Source organism: Homarus americanus, unplaced genomic scaffold, assembly GCF_018991925.1.
Source record: "Homarus americanus isolate GMGI-L3 unplaced genomic scaffold, GMGI_Hamer_2.0 scaffold19318, whole genome shotgun sequence".
Lineage (NCBI taxonomy): Eukaryota > Metazoa > Arthropoda > Malacostraca > Decapoda > Nephropidae > Homarus > Homarus americanus.
Window position 1 is genome coordinate 3727643 of NW_024732238.1, and position 7100 is coordinate 3734742.

A 7100-nucleotide genomic window follows, 5' to 3' on the forward strand; every position below is an offset into this window, starting at 1 on the left:
TGTGATGTGTAAGCTGATTATTTTGAATTACTTAATGCTTTTGGGGCTCCATGGAATGCATGCTGCCACTACCCAAGGTAGGCAAGGTCATGCTCAGCTGACGACAATCACAGCATATTTTTTTTTTACATTATTTTCCACCGCGTTTCTTTTTCTAAATATGTATTTCTTCACAAATGATTGCTCCATAATATTATTTTACAAATGAAGTTGAATCTAACAACATATGAAAATATGATTGAATATTGCCAAATACTGTAGTGGGTAGAGTCTGTGCATTGTAAATCCTTGGGTCACACTGATGCTTGCAGGCCCACAGGGCAGTTATCTTAACACCTCACGTCCACCACAGTTTTGCGACAAGAATGGGAAGACAATGACAATGGTGTTGGGACTTGAACCATGAAAATCAAGTGATAAATAGATTTTTGGCAAGTTTTTGAGATCGATGATGATATTTTTGTCATTGGAATGCTAACAGGAGTCATTTCTTACAACCTCTCCCTCAAACTCATGAAATTCTTGACCCAGTTGGTCTCCAACATTTTCTCAACATCCCCAAACAATCTCAGACTACTTCTGTGCAAAGCCTTGCCAATACTCTCAATATCCAGCCACCCTCATAGTTCTGAACAGGGTTCATTTTAACTACCTCAAGTCTACATATCTCACACTATTTAACTGCTATACTATATCACACTTCTGACTCTTGCAAATGAGCTGCTTCAGCACCACCTCCAGCATTGATCATGTCACCCAGGTAACAAAACTCATCAATACAGTCCAGGGATGCATCCCAATGTTAAGCTTTTCCAGCTTTGCTAAGGCCACTTTAATACCTGTTCATACAAGACATTTAGTGTAATATCCTACAGTCTGCTATTTACCTCACAGCCCCTTTTGTTTACTCATTGAGTTCCACCATACAGCCACTCTCCATTTTTCACAAAAGGTCCAGCCACTCATCTTTACTATCGTTTTTCACCATATTCAGTCATACTCTGCCTGCATTACATCCTTCCATTTCTTAAATTTCTTCCAGTAAAATGCCTGCAACTGCCTATCTTATACTGTACATGGGCAAGGGGTGACCTAATTGAAGTTTATAAGCATCTCAAAGGATACTACTCGGTCAAGTGTCTATATACCTGGAGCTGGTTGACACCTGTCCCACAAGGGGTCACAGCTCAAGGTTGAAGAAGCCACTATTCCAAAAAATTGTGAGGGCAAACTTTTTCAGAGTGAGGATTGTAAATTCTTGGAACAATCTACCAATGTTGCGACTGTCGAGTGTGAGCTCTTTTAGGACCAGACTTGACCAACATTGGTGCAGGTTCAGATACATTCTGGAACCAATACTTGCCAACAGTGCGCAACAGACATAACCAACCACCCAAGCTGCTAACGAGATGATCATTGGTGAAAAGGATAAAAGTACTAAACGTAAGAAACTAGTAACACAGGCAGTGGATATTTGTCCAGTTGTCAGTTAGGTAGTTTTTTTTTTACTAACACCATAATGAGTTGATAGAATTGGACGAAACCTTGTGGAAACGTTATTTGTAATAGTGATATCTCCGTTAGCAGAAACAAATGGTGCAGAGCACTTCCGGGAATGAGAGATTTCCGGATGAGGCAGCTCACTCAATGCCGGAAAAAATCCCTCATCCCCGGAATTTTCCAGGTACAATTGCCAGCAAAAGTCCTTCCACAAACTTGCTACACAGGGCTGTGGGAGAATTTTTGCTGGCAACTGTACAGGAAAAATGTTCTCATAATTTCTGGAAAATGTGCCTGATTTTTATCTCAAACCCGGAAAAAGCTCCCCCATCCCCAGAATTTTCTGGGTACTGGGAAAATTTTCTCAGAATTTTCCAAAAAATGTACCCCTTGGAAAATCGTTCCAAAAGCCACTATCGGAGAGTCCCGGTTAAAGAGAATACAGAGGCCCTATTAGAACTTAGGCTAACCTAAAGTAAGCTACCTAATCTTACCCAACTTACCAGAAAAAAACGTAAAAGAATACTTAACAACACTGAGTGGATTCTAGTTTCCATTTATCTACTTAATAGGTTGTAATTAAAGTTTTCACAAAGATTTGTCCAATTCTATCAACTCATGGTGGGCATTTCGGTTCGAGCAGTACTCGGTTTAGTCAGTTCTTGAATTTGATTACTTTTGCTTTGTTTATGAACATTGTGACTTTTTATTTTTTTCCATTTATAAAGCAATCAATTCGGAAACCCATTTTCCTGTGCAGTGTTTATCCTTTAAAGGATCCCCTTATACCAACAGGAGTACTTACGGTATTCTATATGACTGCAAGTTAAACTTATTGTAGTTCTGGTAATCCTATTATATCTTGAAAAAATTAGTCTATTCTGGATGTATTGTTTTCCAACATAAATAATTCTCGGCCATTGATTACTCACAAAGAATTTAATATATTTCATCATTCTTGAGCCAAAGAATTACAGCTCACAAAAGCCATCTATCAGCTGTTACTGTGAACTTCACCTAAACCATTTATTTCATTACTTATTTTAAAATCGTATGAAGTATTCAGCAGCCTACATCACAGCTCCAATAAATGGAATTTGCATCTATTTTAAAATGTTTTGATAACATGAGACTGTATTAATCAAAACATACATCAAAATGTCGATCTATGATGCACACAACATGCGAAACAAAAAAGTATGGCACAAACAAACAGGATAAGAAAATAACACGTAATTAATCAGTACAGTATTGTGGGGTTCAAGATGTTTGGTTCACACTCAGGATGGGATGGAGAAAGGAAACTCACAATGTGCTCTCTATATACATGTTGTATTGGATGTACAATGCAGCTTGGTGCTGGGAAGGCAGCATGGTTACAAGCGTGATGTAGAGAGAGCTGGTTGGTGAGGACGCTCAGAGAAGGACAGCTTGTGGGTCGCCATGCTCGCCAGCGGGAGAGAGGACCGCCAGGCAGGCGGAGGAGCGAGGACCGCCAGGCAGGCGGAGGTGTTGCTGGCTGGTTGGTGTAGGTAGAAAGAGAGACAGATCACCACGAGGTCAGGTCTTAAATAGCGGGGGTAGGCGTGGCTTAGCAGTTGACCCCCGCTCCGTGGTGTATGGCGGCGCTGGTTGACCTAGACCACGAGGCATACACTGGGGAATTGGTGGGGTCGGCTAGGCAGCGACAAACAGCGTTTGTAGGGGAGAATTCCACTACAATACTCCCCCTTCCCTCCAGGCTGTGTAGGAGACTTGTTGTCTGCAGAGTTGCATAGCACATGTGAGGCAGAACGGGCGGTGCGTGCCTCATGTGAGACAACGGCGATGGCGTGGATGAGCCGGTCGCTGGGGACAACTGTCTAGATACACAATATCTGTGGGAGTAGAGAGGGAGAATAAGGGTGTGTGGAGGCGATGAATTTTGTGCTTCCCTCACGGCAGGTACCGAGTCGTCAGATGCGCCTGCTGGGGTGTGTGGGCCTGGGTCAGGAGCAGGGGCTGCGTCAGCAGAAACGGATGAGGGCTCGTGACAGCAGCTGGGTCCACGACAGCAGCAGGGTGCAGGACATTAGCAGGGAGTACCTGGGGGAGAAAAGAGGGGTGTGTGTGTCCGCACTCAGGAACAGAGGCCGCATCAAGGGCGGCAGGGGTTACTGGTGGGCCGGGGTCGGCGTCTGAGGCAGGACGGGTGTGCTGGGGTCGGAAGAGGAGCGACTGTCTGCTTAGAGTAGCAGAGCTGCTCTAGGGTTTCCGACCTGCGGTGTAGAGACAGTAGCTGTAGAGCCGATGAGAGCTGCTTCTGGGTGGATAAGCCAGTCTTCCATGTTGCTTGAAGACTGGGAGCGTGATCAGTTTCTCCTCCATCCTGTGTGAGTGCGAATCTCCGGGAGTCACCATTTGTGGGGTATGAGATTGTTTGGTTCACACTCAGGATGGGATGGAGAAAGGAAACTCACAATGTGCTCTCTCTATACATGTTGTATTGGATGTACAATGCAGCTTGGTGCTGGGAAGGCAGCATGGTTACAAGCGTGATGTAGAGAGCTGGTTGGTGAGGACGCTCAGAGAAGGACAGCTTGTGGGTCGCCATGCTCGCCAGCGGGAGAGAGGACCGCCAGGCAGGCGGAGGAGGAGCGAAGGCCGCCAGGCAGCGGCAGAGGAGGTGTTGCTGGCTGTGGCTGAAGGTAGAGAGAGAGGCAGATCACCACGAGGTCAGGTCTTAAATAGCGGGGGTAGGCGTGGCTTAGCAGTTGACCCCGCTCCGTGGTGTATGGCGGCGCTGGTTGACCTAGACCACGAGGCATACACTGGGGAATTGGTGGGGTCGGCTAGGCAGCGACAAACAGCGTTTGTAGGGGAGAATTCCATTACAATACTCCCCCTTCCCTCCAGGCTGTGTAGGAGACTTGTTGTCTGCAGGGTTGCATAGCACATGTGAGGCAGAACGGGCGGTGCGTGCCTCATGTGAGACAACGGCGATGGCGTGGATGAGCCGGTCGCTGGGGACAACTGTCTAGATACACAATATCTGTGGGAGTAGAGAGGGAGAATAAGGGTGTGTGGAGGCGATGAATTTTGTGCTTCCCTCACGGCAGGTACAGAGTCGTCAGATGCGCCTGCTGGGGTGTGTGGGCCTGGGTCAGGAGCAGGGGCTGCGTCAGCAGAAACGGATGAGGGCTCGTGACAGCAGCTGGGTCCACGACAGCAGCAGGGTGCAGGACATTAGCAGGGAGTACCTGGGGGAGAAAAGAGGGGTGTGTGTGTCCGCACTCAGGAACAGAGGCCGCATCAAGGGCGGCAGGGGTTACTGCTGGGCCGGGGTCGGCGTCTGAGGCAGGACGGGTGTGCTGGGGTCGGTAGGACGTGGTGCTTAGGGCAGGAAGAGGAGCTGGTGTCTGTTTAGAGTAGCAGAGTTGCTCTAGGGTGTCTAACCTGCGGTGTAGAGACAGTAGCTGTAGAGCCGATGAGAGCTGCTTCTGGGTGGATAAGCCAGTCTTCCATGTTGCTTGAAGACTGGGAGCGTGATCAGTTTCTCCTCCATCCTGTGTGAGTGCGAATCTCCGGGAGTCACCATTTGTGGGGTATGAGATGTTTGGTGTTCACACTCAGGGTGGAATGGAGAAAGGAAACTCACGATGTGCTCTCTATATACATGTTGTATTGGATGTACAATGCAGCTTGGTGCTGGGAAGGCAGCGTGGTTACAAGCGTGATGTAGAGAGAGCTGGTTGGTGAGGACGCTCAGAGAAGGACAGCTTGTGGGTCGCCATGCTCGCCAGCGGGAGAGAGGACCGCCATGAGAGGCGGAGGCAGGCTTAGCAGTTGACCCCCGCTCCGTGGTGTATATGCGGCGCTGGTTGATCTAGACCACGAGGCATACACTGGGGAATTGGTGGGGTCGGCTAGGCAGCGACAAACAGCGTTTGTAGGGGAGAATTCCACTACAGTATACTCGGTTTACTCTGTTCAGAATCGTAATCAGTACAGAAATAAAAGGTTCTTTCAGAGTACTCGATTTGTCCAACCCTAGAACTGAAGTCTTCTCATTGTTCAAATAGCCTTCTGGAAATACCGCAGTCATCCCTTTGGTGCAAATGCTAACAGTCCCTTTATGTAATAATTGCTGCAGTTGGGCACCAGAGAAGAATTCCGCCAACGCGATGTATTATAGTGGATTTCTCCCCTACAAACGCTGTTTGTCGCTGCATAGCCGACCCCGCGAATTCCACAGTATGTGCCTCGTGGTCTAGGTCAACCAGCGCCGCCCACGGAGCGGGGGTCAACTACTAAGCCACGCCAACCCCCGCTATTTAAGACCTGACCTCGTGGTGATCTCTCTCTTTCTACCTCCACCAACCAGCCAGCAACACCTCCTCCTCCTCCGCCTGCCTGGCGGTCCTCGCTCCCGCTGGCGAGCATGGCGACCCACAAGCCGTCTTCCTCTGAGCATCCTCACCAACCAGCTCTCTCTACTCAACGCTTGTAACCATGCTGCCTTCCCACCACCAAGCTGCACTGCACATTGTGAGTTTCCTTCCTCCATCCCATCCTGAGTGTGAACAAACAACCTGTACCCCACAGGCACTTTGGGGTGTTTCATCTTCATGAGATCCTTAAACACAGTAACACTACCTGGGGGTAATGCGGCGGCACACTGGGCATTTTCCTCCAAACATGTTTAGCAAACACGGAGAGACGATTTGCGTCACACTGGGATACTTTGTTTGCGTCTTTTTTTTTATGGGGATTAGCCCACCCGGGCACGGGTCACTGACCCACATCGGGGTTCTGGGGGGCCAAAATGTAGTAATAATAATAATAATAATAATAATAATAATAATATTAATAATAATTCAGATAAGTAAAATTTATAATAAAAAAACAATGATAATAATAATAATAATAACACTGCAATAATAATAATAAACCATAAAGAAATACAAAAATGAAAAAAAATATCAAAAGTGAGAAACAATGTGTAAATGAGGCAGAATGTCAGATCAGCAACCTGGAACTAAATCACAATTTACGTGATGCCATATGGCAGCAGGGTCTACCATTAGACAACACATTATGCTTCCAATATCTTCCCAGGCGGTAGTACCTCCCTGTTTGGTAGTTACCGAACGCAACGAAAACAACATCAAGATTGACTTTTGAAAATGTTTTTTTAGTGTAAAACATCGTGTTATATACAGATGAACTTCATTGCCGTCGTATATGAGCAATAATTGATATTGAAAAAAGTGGAAGGTACCATTGCAATGTAAAAAAAATTAAACAAAAAATAAATAAATAAATATATTACCATGTAAGATACTTACCTTACAGGTGAAGTGATGCGACTTGAATGAGATAGTGGCGTCTTCGTCAGTGTCCATCTCTTACCATACAGTACCATGCATGGCTATCTACACGGTACTGACACTCTGACTTACAGTACATCTTCGACATTTTACAGATGAAACAAGAACACCGTGAGCCCTAAAAATGGCTGCTACTTCATTGTCTAAAATTCGTCGAATAATGCGCCAGCCAGCCAATTTACTGAACATCCTTCTCACACAAACGCCATCTTCCAACTGCCCGCTATTCCG